Raw genomic sequence first — 14,583 nt, forward strand, 5'->3', positions numbered from 1 at the left:
GCTCAAAGGTGACTGGAAGGATTTGGATTTGGTGGAAGGAGAGAGAATGGTTGGTTGACACCTTCTCTAATAAGATAAGAATAAGTGTTAAATATGTGGTTTCCATTTACAGAGTAAAAACTGTTTTCAAGAAAAAAATAGAATAGGAAAAAACTTTTGAGGAGATTTAGACAAAGTATCTGTGTGTGTATGTATGTATGTATAATTTAAAAAGTATCATAAGCACACAATTATAAAGTTTTGTCTTAAGATAAATCTTTAAAAATTTGATCAAAGGAGCTATTAGAGGCAAAAACCTCTTAGGTTGCTCATATGGTCACGGAGGTGAATATATTGAAAAATGAGATATAAATTAGGTTTAAAAATATATACAGTAATATAGCTCCATTAAACACACAGTCAATAATATTGAAAAGGTTATAAATCTTAAATGAACAAATAGTATCACAAAAGGGGCAGGTAAAACTTAAAAAATAAACCCCAAAAAACAACTCTGAATTTAAACCAAAAATATGCCATAAGATGGAAATAAAACTGATGTATCAACACTGCATATGAAGGCTTATATAAGTAAACCAAATATGGTGTTTAAGTTCACAAAAAATTCAGAATATGCCATTGTGCAAATGGCATTATCACTATGGAAAGATGTACCATCTCCTTTTCAACAGTCGGTGGTATAGAATAACATAGCAATTGGAATTACTCACAAGTGTGTTAGCTATGTTAAAACCAAGTGAATGCTCGGCTACAAAAATGTATGTTTTATAGGCATGACAATAAGTGTAAGTTACTTAGGAGTTATTTAAATTTAAATTGCCAAATGATACCTATAGAGAAATTCTAAGTAAATGGAAAATTAAGAACATAATTAAACCATTGATTTATGATGACATTGTTGGGGAGTATGATTTGCCAAACAAGCTTGGTCCATTTGACAGATTCCCTTAAAAGGAACTGAAGAGAAAAGCGCCCTCATGGTTATTCAAATGAACACTTTAATTATTATTTTCGTTAATGTACTATACTATTACTGGTATGAAATAAAGAATCCATAAAGCATTTTGATTAAGCACACTAAAATTGTGTTTCTCCAGTTAATATATGAACTGAATTAGAATTTATTGAAGATAAAAATGTCACTTTAGATATGTAATAACTCCTGTGGTCTCAAATGAATGGTAATATCTCAAATGGATGATAAAAGATTAAGTCCATTTTACATAATAACTCATGTAATTTAGGAAGCAATTGACTGGGTGGAAAAGGGCTCTGTGTTTAATACTCCTGATTTTCCTATAAATGAAATAGAGTAGTGGTGCAAATATAATCCTAAACAGTAAATAACTCTCTTGCTCCTCAAATCTGTATTTTACTTTTCAGTGAGTCATGATTTGTAAGAGTAACTCTCAATCAGATTCTCATCTTCAGGATTTCTAGTAAACTATATCACCTTTCTTTGCTTCCTCTGGGTATCTCTTTTCCGATTTTTAATATTCCTACACAAGTTAATCTTAACCATTAATCTTAACTTTTAAATTTATAAAGGGTCTCCATGCTCTTAATCTTAACCTAAGTTCAGTACAAAGAATCTTTTTTTTTTAAAGGAAAAAATAATGACTTTGTTCTTTAGAACAAGTTTAGATTCACCGAAAAAGTTTATGAGAAAGCACACAGAGTTCCCACAACCCTGTCACCCAGCATTTCTTAGGACTATTGTATTAATATGGAACATTGCTTGCTATTGGAACCAATTTTGATACATTGTGATTACCTAAAGCCTACCATTTATTGAGATTTCCTTAGTCTGTACTTCATATTCTTGTTCTCCTTTAGTGTCCCATCCAGGATCCCACATTCCATTTAGTCAGACTATTTCCTTGTGCTCTTCTGGGCTGTGAGAGTTTCTTAGACTTTCCTTATTTTGAGGACCATGACCACTCTAACGTACACTGGGTAAGTTTTGTAGGATGCCCTGATTGGAATTTGATATGTGGTGTGTTTGTTGTTGTTGTTATTGTTTCATGAATAATCTCCTTTGGCTCTTCTGACTTACCTCAGGTTTCTCCTACGGCTATGCAAAATATTTGTTGTGTATACACGGGCTCTTAGAAGCATTTCGTCACTCCTGAGTTTTCACTTAAGTCTCCTATGAGTGTATGGGGATGGTTTCTCTCCCTTGAGAGTGAACCACTGCATGTGTTCCTGAGATAGGGTATGTGGCCAAACGGCTGCCACCAAGGACTATCAAGATGATAATAAGATCAACCCCCAACAGATTTATGGCTTAAAACCAGATTTATGGCTTAGAACTGGCAGAAGACCAGCTCCATCCAACATGGAGACTGATTTCACCTTGTGGTAAAATCATTATACACTCATTGTAAAGATTAGTATACTAAGAACACACCCACAGCCCTGAGGGAAAGGCCATCTAAGGACACAACCTGGGGCTCTTCTGAGAACTCTCTACTGCTAGCCCTTCCCATACAGTCTCATGGGTAAATGGTTACCTTATACCACTTTCTCTGACTCCCTACATCTTCTCTTAAGATATAAAGGGCATTACCAGTCAAATGAGATTGATTTAGAGAGTTTCCAGGTTGTTTTTAGTGTGCTTCAAATTTTGTTACACAAGGATCACTCTGGAATGGTTACCATTACAAGTATTATGGCAAACTCTAGATTGCTGGTAATTTCATCGTAACTAATGCAAACAATTGCTTATCAGTTGCTTAAGAACTCAGCATTTTCTTGTATTGAGGATGGGGTTAAATTTCTGGTCCAGGTTTATGACTTTTAATCACTTATTTGAAAGCAACCCTCCTTAAAACCCTAATGATAGCATTTGACAGATTCTCCCTTCAATGTATAACTGCGGCTTATTTAGGATTTTCTAGATAATTCTATTGTGCGCCCCCCCCGCCCCCCCCCCACACATATCTTAAACATTGTTAAATATTTCTGGCTAATCATAGACATTATATAAAAATGCTTTCACACTTTTTCTCTCAGCCACTATTTTATTAAAAATATATTTTATTGATTTTTTACAGAGAGGAAGGGAGAGGGATAGAGAATTAGAAACACCGATGAGAGAGAAGCATGGATCAGCTGCCTCCTGTACACTCCCTACTGGGGCTGTGCCCGCAACCAAGGTACATGCCCTTGACCAGAATCGAACCTGGGACCCTTCAGTCCTCAGGCTGACGCTCTATCCACTGAGTCAAACCAGTTAAGGCTCTCAGCCACTATTTTTTTTTTTTTTTTAATCATTCCCCAATTGGTGTGGTGATGTCTTCCAAATATCTAAATGAAAAGAGTTCAGCATTGCCTCATACCTACTCTCAGTGCTCTTTCTCCCTAATAATGATCCTTTCCTTTACCCCCTCTCCCTCCATCACTGTTTTAATCCAGTTTGGCTTATTCCTAAGGAGCTTTTGTGAACAGGGCAGGACTGCTTGGAGATAATCAAGGCGACTTGCCTTTATTCACAAAGTATCACAAATGTCATTGAAGTTTGTTTCTGCCCACAGCCCTTCTATAACCCAGACATGAATCCATAAGGAGGTAACCTCCGGTCCTAAGAGAACAGAATGCCAACTTCTCATCCCCCTCCCAGCCAGCTTTACTCTCCTTTTGTCTAATTCTTCCTCAAGAATCTAATAATACATTTGAAGTTTTAGTTATTTTTCCTATGTTTACAACATTTTAGAATTATTCTATAACCCAACATAAATCCAATGCCTGCTAATAATTACTTTCAAATGGATGACTTTGTCTTGCTTTTGTTTAAATTACAAATTATTTGTTGTATCTTAAATATAATTGCAGGGGGAAAAAGCAATTAGGTAATTTCCATAATTACTTATTTGCCTTATAACAACATTTGTAATTTCAATAATAAAATCAAGCAAGTCTAATGTTCATCTGTTAAAAATATTTTAACTATCTGACTTCAGAACTGATACTAGCAGGGCGAAATCCAACCCAGAGCATTTTATTTGCTGTATCAACTTCCAAAATAGCTATCATTTTGTCGTTGTTGTTAATCCTCACCCAACGATATTTTTTATTGATTTTTAGAGGGAGCAGAAGGGGGGGGGGGGAGAGAGAGAGAGAGAGAGAGAGAGAGAGAGAGAGAGAGAGAGAAACATTGATGTGAGAGAGACACATCAATTGGTTGCCTTCTGCACATAACCTGATCAGGGCTGGGGATTGAGTCTGCAACCAAGATATGTGCCCTTGACAGGAATCGAACTTAGGACCCTTCAGTCTGAGAGCTGATGCTCTATCTACTAAGCAAAACTGGCTAGGGCTATCTATAATTATTTTTGTCCAGATCAGAAATAGAAAGGGGGTACTGGCACAAGAACAGACAGATAGATCAATGGAATAGAATAGAAAACCCAGAAATCGACCCAAACCACTATGCTCAATTAATATTTGACAAAGGAGGCAAGAACATACAATGGAGTCAAGACAGTCTCTTCAATAAATGGTGTTGGGAAAATTGGACAGATACATGTAAAAAAATGAAACTAAACTACCAACCTACACCATACACAAAAATAAACTCAAAATGGATAAAGGACTTAAATGTAAGACGGGAAACCATAAAACTAGAGGAATCCAAAGGCAACAAAATCTCAGACATATGCCGAAGCAATTTCTTTACTAATACAGCTCCTAGGGCACTTGAAACTAAGGAAAAAATAAGCAAATGGGACTACATCAAAATAAAAAGCTTCTGCACAGCAAAAGAAACCATCAACAAAACAACAAGAAAGCCCACTGTGTGGGAAAACATATTTGCCAATGTCATCACTGATAAGGGTTTAATCTCCAACATTTATAGGGAACTCATACAACTTAACAAAAGGAAGATAAACAATCCAATCAAAAAATGGGCAAAGGACCTAAATAGACACTTTTCAAAAGAGGACATTCAGAAAGCCAAGAGACATATGAGCACATGCTCCAAGTCACTAATCATCCGAGAAATGCAAATCAAAACAACAATGAGGTACCATCTCACACCTGTCAGAATGGCTATCATCAACAAATTAACAAACGACAAGTGCTGGAGAGGATGTGGAGAAGAAGGAACACTCACGCACTGCTGGTTTAAATCAGGCAGGTGGGCTGGGTGGTGGTAGGATCACTCACACTGTTTTCTCTCCAAAATCTAGGAAAGGATCCTGGTTCCTATTTAGAAGAGTTGGGAGAAGCAGACCATGAGGGTGAGAAAGGATTATGTTGATATCTCCAGGGAGTATAATGTTAAATCAGGCAATCTAGCAGCCAAAGAATATGTAATGAAAATGTATGTTCCAAGAACTGAGATACTTGGGATCCAAACATAAAAAGACACAGTTACTGTCCTGTGACTTGGACTGTCCCCCTACTTCACAGACATAGGGAAATTAAGTATTTTATTTTAAAGGTGTGACAGAATTTTGAAGACTATTATGAGACTTTCCTTTAGCTTTTATCATGTACTTTTCCTTAGAATACATTTACTACATGTTCACCATCTTTAAGGAGTTCATTATATACCTATGTGGATGTCTTTGATTTTCATATCTATGCCTCCAACTACTGAGTCAACACTTTCTACCCAAATGGTCAATCCCAAATCTTCTATATCTAATTAATTGGTACCACCATCCACTTAGGTGCTCAAGCCAAAACTTGAGGAATCGTCCTCTATTCTGTGCTTTCATTCACACACCTGACATTCAACATATTATCAAGTACTTCATCTCTGCCTCCAAAATATGTCCTGTATCTGTGCTGTTTCTCTAGCTCTACTGTTACTACTTCAGTCCAAAGCTTTACCAAGGCCTACTTCTCATAAAATGTAGTCAGCTCTGTCCCTGCCACCCTCTATGAATGAGCCTTAGTTATGTTCCTGGCTTCACCAAGTTCATTCCCATTTGGGGGCATTTATCCTTGCTCTTTTTCTGAAAGCTTCTCATGGTTAAATCTGCATTTCATTCAGATCTTAATTATAAGATTCATTTTCTGCCCTTTCAATCTAAAGTGGTTTTCTAGTCACTTTCTATAATATCACTATCTTTTATTATTTTCACAGTACTGATTATAATATGGATTATCCATTTTGTTTATTTAGTATTTACTCATGCAAGCACCATGAGAAGCAGCATCTTGTCTGTTTTTGATCCATGCTCTGTCCCCAGCACCTGGAGGAGTGCCTGGTACACAGGGAGGCTCAATAAATATTTTGTATGAATAAATGAGTATATATATTCAGTTCACTTATGTGAAAGAGACTTAAATACATTGGCAGCCATGTATTAAAAAGTGTCAATTGAGAACAAGCCCCAAGGAACGCAAAGGAAATGGTGAAAAAGAGTGTTTTCCAAGTAGGCTGATATTAATCAGACAGGATTTAAGAAGGGAATACTTTTCAGAGTTAGATCTTAGAGATTTGTGCTACAGAAACTGTTTATTATCAACCCCCCCAAAAGCTTTTAAAAAGTTCCATTTCCAAATGCAGTGTTAGAAGTAGAAGTAAAATGGTGGAAGGTAGAGAAGCAGGTGGTTTTAATTCTATCTCTAATAAATCTCAACTATTAACCATTTGATGAAACAGGGAATCTATGTAGTATTGACTGCTCTGACCGATAATAGATTTCATTTTTAATCTTCTCAGAAAATGTAGTCAGCTCTGTCCTTGCTCTTAAGGGTCATTCAAAAGGCTGGATTATAAAGGTACAGCTCTTACTCTGAACAACAATTGGGTGAGTTCTGATTCACTGTTGTCAGGACAAGTAATCTCGTTGTTGCCATTACTTCTCCCATATGCAGCGGATGAAAGGTGAAAAGCAACAGACATATTTCTGCTAGAGCACAAAGTTCCAAGCTTTTCTCTTAAGGGTCTGAGTCATAAGGCCTGTTCAAGTTCTCTTAGTCATTTTCTACCTAAGGTAATAGATGAAAGACAAAGCTCTCTAGAAGATCAAAATGCAAGGGTAAATAATTTTAATGAAAAAAACAGCAGGCAGAGAACATGAATTAAACTAGTATTTAAAGTCCTCCTACATGTCTAACTCTGGTTATAAAAGAGAATAGGGCACATTCCTTTCCCGCAAAAAGCGTGCCAACAGCAATGTGCCAAATGGACAATGAACCCCCAAATAGTCATTAATCATTGTATACCTTTTCTCTTCAACTATTCTATAGTCTCTTGGAGAATTCCTACTTGTTGTTGTTTTTTTCTACCATCCCATTGTGAGAATAGAACTATTCCCTCCTTTTTTTTTTTTTTTTTCCTTTTCCAAAGTTGACCTTTTCTGCAAAATGGCCAAGGTTAGATGGATACCTTTCTTTTGGTAAGTTTAAAGGTACAGTGACAGTTCCTCTCTTTTTTTATCTGTCTTCACCAAGAGAAAATGCGCATTTTCCTGCTTTAACAGTGGTATTTTATTACTCATAGACTTTGAATTATTTCTCCCAATTGAAATATTTCAACAGAGGGTCAAATTTGTATTAGGAAGAACTGAAAATGTCAAATTGTTTTATTCTAAATTTCATAAATTTTTACCTTCTGTTCAATTAAAAGGAAGGTAAATCATTAAAATATAATAGCATTTCCTATCTTTCAGCACCATAGTCAATAAACCTTAGAACTAAATTGTTCTGAAAGTATTAGGCTTCTCATTAGAATTCTATTACTAGTAAGTCGGAAGTTCTATTCCTGCTGAAGGGGATTAATACCAAATTCCTCACTGATTTTCAAAACAGAATTCTGTGACAAATTCTGTACAGGAATACCTCATTTTATTGAGCTTCACTTTATTGCACTTTGCAGATATAATTGTTATTGTTATTTATAAATTGAAGGTCTGTGGCAATCCTGTGTGGAGTAAGTCTCTAGGTATCATTCTAACAGCAATTGCTCACTTTGTGTCTGTTGGTAATTTTTGCAATATTTTAAATGTTTGTTATGGTGATTGTTCATTAGTGATCTGTGATGTTACTACTGTAACTGTCTGGGGTCACCATGAATCGCGCCCATAGAAGATTGCAAAATTAATTGATGAGTGTGTGCCGACTGCTCCACTAATCTAGCCCTGTTAAAAATGCTCTGAAGATTGTTCACATGACAACAAGGGATTTAGACTGTTACATAAACGTAGCTGTTAAAGCAGCAGCAGGGTTTGAAAGGAGTTCTACGGTGGGTGAAATGCTATTAAACAGCATCGCATGCTACAGGGAAATTGTCAGTGAAAGGAAGAGCCGATCAATGTGGCCAAATTCATTTTTGTCTTATTTTAAGAAATTGCCACAGCCACCCCAACCTTCCGCCACCACCACTCTGATCAGTCAGGAGCCATCAGCATTGAGGCAAGACCGCCTACTAGCCAAAAGATTACAACTGGCCATTCAGAAGATATTTGAGCAGTAACGTATGTTGAAATTAAGATATGTACATTGATCTTTAGATATAATGCTATTGCACACCTAACAGACTACAGTATAAGATAAACATAATTTTTATATGCACCGTGAAACACAAATATTTGTGTGACTTGCTCTATTGCAATATTTGCTTGTTTGGGATATTTGCTTTAATGCAGTGTTCTGGAAGTGAAACCCCAATATCTCAAAGGTATGCCTGTATAACTGTGCTAAAATAAACATGTAATATCATAATATAAACTAACAGCAGTTTTACTCATCTAAAATATTACTACATACTGTACCATTAATATTTTCAAAAACAATAGTCCTATTTTTCCTTTCACTTATTGATCTTTTCAATCACTTGCTAGATTCCACAAAGAGACAAATTAGCATGCAATGAAAGAGTAAGAAAAATATATGGGGAAAATCTATTATCGAGAACCTATTACACACACACACACACACACACACACACACACATTACTATGCATGTTTTTAACTGGGAACAGGTTACTAACAAAGTGAGAATTCTAAATCCTAAATTCTAATCAGACAATTGACCTAGTGTTCATTTGATATATCAATATATAAAAGTATCAATATTCAGTGATGCATGGGGCAGATTTTCTCTGCTACTGTGAACAACTAGAAAACTGAATAAAACACATGTAGCAACAATTTTTGTACATTAGACAAGTGTAGAACTGTGATCTTAGAGAAGGAAACAAATGAAATGGGCCTTAGAATTACTCTAGGTTTCTCTCCGGACACATTTCAGTTCATGGTGTAGGTAGAGAGTTCCAGGAAAGGGAGATTGGAGGTTAGGGAAGCTGAAGAGGCTGGAGGTTGTGGGGCAGAATTCCAAGGGGCAGATATTACAAAGAAAAGGGACCTTTAGAATCTCTATGAGAGCCCCTAGAGTGCTTGTTTAATTCTAGGGTGTGTGCATATGGAGTGAAAGTACATGAAGCGAGGTGAATAAATACCAGATTATGGAAAACTGAATAATTTCCAAAGCTTACTCAGGGTAGAGAGAGATTCATGCTTTGATCGGCTGAAGTGAAGAGTTCTTTGTGATCACCCAGAGACTTCAAAGTGTTCCCACTTTAGTATTAAAGTTAAATAATAATTAGGGTAAAGGCGACTCTAGATCCTTCATAAGAAAGCTTTAAAAGTTGCCTCAGGGGATTAATGTATTGCAAGTAATAAAGCCTGCCAGAACAAGGCTAATATCCTCAAAGTGGGACAACCAAATTCCAAAATCAGCGATGTAGCAATACAATATCCAGCATCCGATCACAAGTTATTAGACATGTCACCAAACAAAACATGCAACCTGTGGCCGAGAGGTATCAGCCAAGGTAAACAGGACCTAAAATGACATTGATGATAGAATTGGCAGAAATGGGCTTTCAAAGAGTCATTACACTCTCTCTGTGAACAGGAATTTAAAGAAAAACATGAACATAATGAGGTGAGAAATTGAAGATATTTTTTTATAAGAACCACATGGAGCTAGAGATGAGAAATACAATATCTGAAATAAAAAATATGCTAGATGAGATTACAGCAGATTAGACACCCCCAAAAGAAAAAAAGAGATAAACTCCAAAATATAGTGATAGAAATGACCTTAAATGAAACACAGGAGAAAAAGGAACCTTCATAGATCCTTTCTGAACTACGAGACAGCATCAAGCGGTCTAGCATATGTGCAATTCACCTCTCAAAAGGAAGAGTTCACAGAAAAAAAATTGAAGAAATAATACCAAACAATTTCTAAATTTCTACACCAAACACATCATAACTAATTAGTGCCTGCAAGTGATAAAAGACAAAAAGTTAAAAATATTCAGAAAAAAAACAAAGCATTATATGCAAAGAATGACAACAGACCTCTTGTCAGAGATTGTGCAAGCCCAATATGCAAACAATATCCTAAAAATCCTGTAACAACAAAAACCAACCTGTCGATTTAGAATTTTATGAAGACAAGATAAAGACTTTTCAGATAAACAAAAGTGAGAGAATTTATCATCGGACCTGCTCTACAAGAACATTAAAGGAGAATTGCCAGGCAGAAGTACCAGATGAAGTCGTGGATCTGCACTAAGGAATCAGTTTCAGAAATTATGATTAAGTGCATGACTATCAAATACTTTTTTTCAGTTTTTAGGGTTTTTTTAAATGTAATAATTTAAATATAGAGAATATGGAGTAAAATGTCTAATAAAATGCAAAGAAAATAGGGGAGGAAATAGAAGTAGAGTTTTACAGTTCTTATGCTTTCTGTTAAGTATTATATAAACTAAAATAGTTTAGAACCACTATACAAGAAACAATAGAGATATAGAGAAAAGTCAATAATGGAGATAAAATAGAACATAAACAATCCAAAAATAAGGGCAGGGGGAAAAAAGCAAAAACAGATGTGACAAATAGGAGACAAATGGCAAGAGGGCAAATTTAAATCCAAATATGTTAATAATTACATGATATTAAGTCCTAATTAAAAGAAAGAGATTGGATGGATAGAAAATCAATACCCAACTGTATACTGTCCAGACAAAATCCATTTTAAAGATAAAGAAACAGTAGGCTAAAGGTTAAAGATACAATAAGCTATATCCTGACAAAACCTGGGGAAGCGGAAATATACCAGATAAAATATACATCAGAATAAATAATATTACTAGAGATAAAGGGACATTTCATTGTGAAAAAGTAGTTAATCCATACCCATAAAATATAATTTAAATGAAGGTATATATACATATATACATATACATACACACACATGCGCACACACACACACACAGCTTCAAAATACCTAAAGCAAAACTGACAGTAGTTAAATAGACATGACTGAGTCTACAAAGATAGTTGACATTTTTACCCTCCTCTCTTAGTAGCTGATAAAACAGATAGAATATCAGTAGCATGTAGACGACTTGAACAATGCTGTAAAGAAACTTGACCCAGTTGCTACTTACACAGAACTTTCCCAGCAATAATAAAAATGTGCAAATAAAATTTTCACAGATAGACCATATTCTAGGCCACAAAACTAACCTAAATAAAATTTGAAATATTAAAATAACAAATATGTGCTCTGTTGACTACACAGTGGAATTAAAATCAATATCATATATGTGCAAAATCCCTACCTATTTGTAAATTGAAAACAGAGTTCTAAATAGCCCATGGGATGAAGAAGAAATTATAGAGGAGTTCAGAAAATATTTTGATTAAGTAAAAATCAAATCATTAAATATTTTCATTTGTAGAATGCTGCTAAAGTAGTGCTTAATGGAAAATCTAGAGCTTCAAAGGCTTGCATTAGAAAAGAAGCAAGTCTACAAATAAGTTATATAGGTTTCCATGGAAAATGTCTAGAAAAAGACCGCATTAAACCTGAAGTAGAAGGAAGGGAATAATGATTTTGGTAGAAATCAATGGAATAGAAAGTAAATAATAGAGAAAATCAGAGTCCAGAGGCATTTTTCTACAAGATAAAGAAAGCGGCACCAAATCATAATTTGGATGCATTATTAGGAGGCTTGGGATAAGCTAAATTGACCAGTAAAGGAAAAAGGAAATGGGACTCCATGTTGGGGGGATGGTCATTTTACTCTTCCAACGTATTTTACTACCTGAGGGCTGCTTGACACTTGGTTGGGATACTATTAAGAATAATCTGAAGCTCGTGAGGTTTTGTATTTCATGGCATGTTAAGTATTTGATTTTATCTTCAGGCATAATCCATACAATTTTTTGTGTTTTGAATCTATATTTCTTTCTCAACATAGTACAGTATCAAAGTTTATGTGTTATCTGTGGACAGTTGACGATTGAAATGGTGGGGGAGGAGAAACTAATAATTTTAAGTACCTTCTATATAAAAAGATTTTCAATATTTATCTCATTTAATTCCCATAACAACCTAGTGAGGTAAGAATTATTATCTCTACTTTTTCCCAGTGGAAAATAGATTTAAAGTTAAGTGATTTGCTGAGATCACATCTTTAGTATGTGGTCCTGCTGAAACTCAGAATTGGGTGTGCGTGGACGCCAAAGCTCAATGCCCTTTTTACTGAATTAGTGTCTTTCAAGGAAATGTAATTCCTATTGGAGATATACAGAGTTTGATATATATCTGTTGTACATTGTACTGTATTATTCATGTCTTTGCTGTTCTTATTCAGTTTTTAATGGGGATTTTCCCCAGGATAATTGTATGCTGTAACAGTGGATTCTTAGAAATGTGTGTTCTCTAGGTTGTCAATCTCATCTGTGTGGTGGCTTCAACTACTACACTCCTGGCTGTCAGCTTCCTCTCTTATTTGAGCTCCAGGCTTCAGCTCAGCAAATATTTTTAAAAACTCAGATTAAACAAGCTTTCCATATTAGGTTGATTTTTAAGCATTTGCTACAGAAGACTTCAAAGCAATGAGAAACACGGGACATAGAATAAAAAAAATCATCTCTACTTTCACAAGCTGAGAGACCACTAACATTTTTATGAATTTTCTTGCTGTCCACTTTTTTTGTCTTTTATAGGCACACACATTTATTTGATTTCTCAATTGGAATCAAACCAATTATTATGGTATGATTTCTAATCTCCTTTTTTTACTTCACAACATAATGTGGACATTTTACATGATCAAATATTCACCATGACATAGCTCTCCATTAATATCCCAAACCTTGCTCTGCAAATAACTTGCATTCTTAGAGTGTTTCTATTATGGGGTCTAATGCTGCCAATATTTTTCTGTGTTGATGACAACAGATATAAGAACTAAGGTGACCCCTCTAGATAATAATCTAAGGACAGGTGAACTTAGAAACCACATTTAAAATGAAATTAAATGTTGCAGTATACATTTTGATGAGACTATTCTTTACTAATGCTTTTTCTGTTCTTGGCATCCCCTGAATTTCTCCTTACACTTTCTTGAATCTGTTATCTGTATATTTTTGCCTTCCTGTAAGTGGTTTGTGAAATAAAGAGGACATTTACTTCCCATTTGACTATTTTATAATAGCTTCTAAATAGGAAAGTTGTGAGAAAATGTTCATATATAATGTGAAGCTATTGAATTTTTTCATAAAAGCAAGAAAAAGTAAAAAAAAAAGAATCTCATTTCACCTAATGCGTTTCACAGATTGCCATAAACTAAGATGCTTCATCATTGGAAAGAAAACGGTGCTTTTCTTCAATAGGAAACAAACATATTTGCATCATAACAGAATGGGGAAGGGTAAATAGAAGGGTAAATTTTTGTTGTTGCTATGCAGACTGAGCTAACTCATACCCCTCAGAGACATTTTAGAGAACATTTTCACACAAAAGGTGTGAGTCTAATCAGTTATTCATTAGAATTTATGATTTACTTCCCGTACATAAATAAGCACTTTAAAAAAACAATACTAAGTCTCAATGACTTCAAGTATTCTTTTCTATCCCAGTTCCAGCATTCATTTAGAGCAGCGGTTCTCAACCTGTGGACCGCGACCCCTTTGGGGGTCGAACGACCCTTTCACAGGGGTCGCCTAAGACCATCAGTAAAACACATATATAATTACATATTGTTTTTGTGATTAATCACAATGCTTTAATTATGTCCAATTTGTAATAATGAAAGTGGGGGTCACCACAACATGAGGATCTGTCTTAAAGGGTCGCGGCATTAGGAAGGCTGAGAATCACAGATCTAGAGCAATTTCATCATCCCTATAAAACTTTGGTCTCACATTTCGTTTCCAGAAACTTTTATATCCTCACGATTGGCTCTAGGCAACAAAGGCCATGCCACTAATCTCATCTCTCTGACTTGCTCCAACTCCCATTCTATTTTAGAGAAATAGACTTTATATTCACTGTTTCATGTAACCCTGATTTAGTGCCTTGCATTTTCCATATACATTGTTACTTTCTTGGTAATGATGGCCTCCGTTTCTAGTCTGGACTTGTTGCACTTGAGTGCTTTATCACTTTGGCTCCCTGTCATTCCTGCCTTCTATTAGATTAATTAATTTAATCTCAATTAATTCCAGATTCTAATTTTTATTGCTACTCTTATTATCCCTGAACTGTCAAAAACTTATAAAGTCATGTTGTTGAGCAAATCTGTTACACATCTC

This window comes from Myotis nattereri (genome assembly GCF_964212035.1).
Source record: "Myotis nattereri genome assembly, chromosome: 17".
NCBI classification, from domain to species: domain Eukaryota; kingdom Metazoa; phylum Chordata; class Mammalia; order Chiroptera; family Vespertilionidae; genus Myotis; species Myotis nattereri.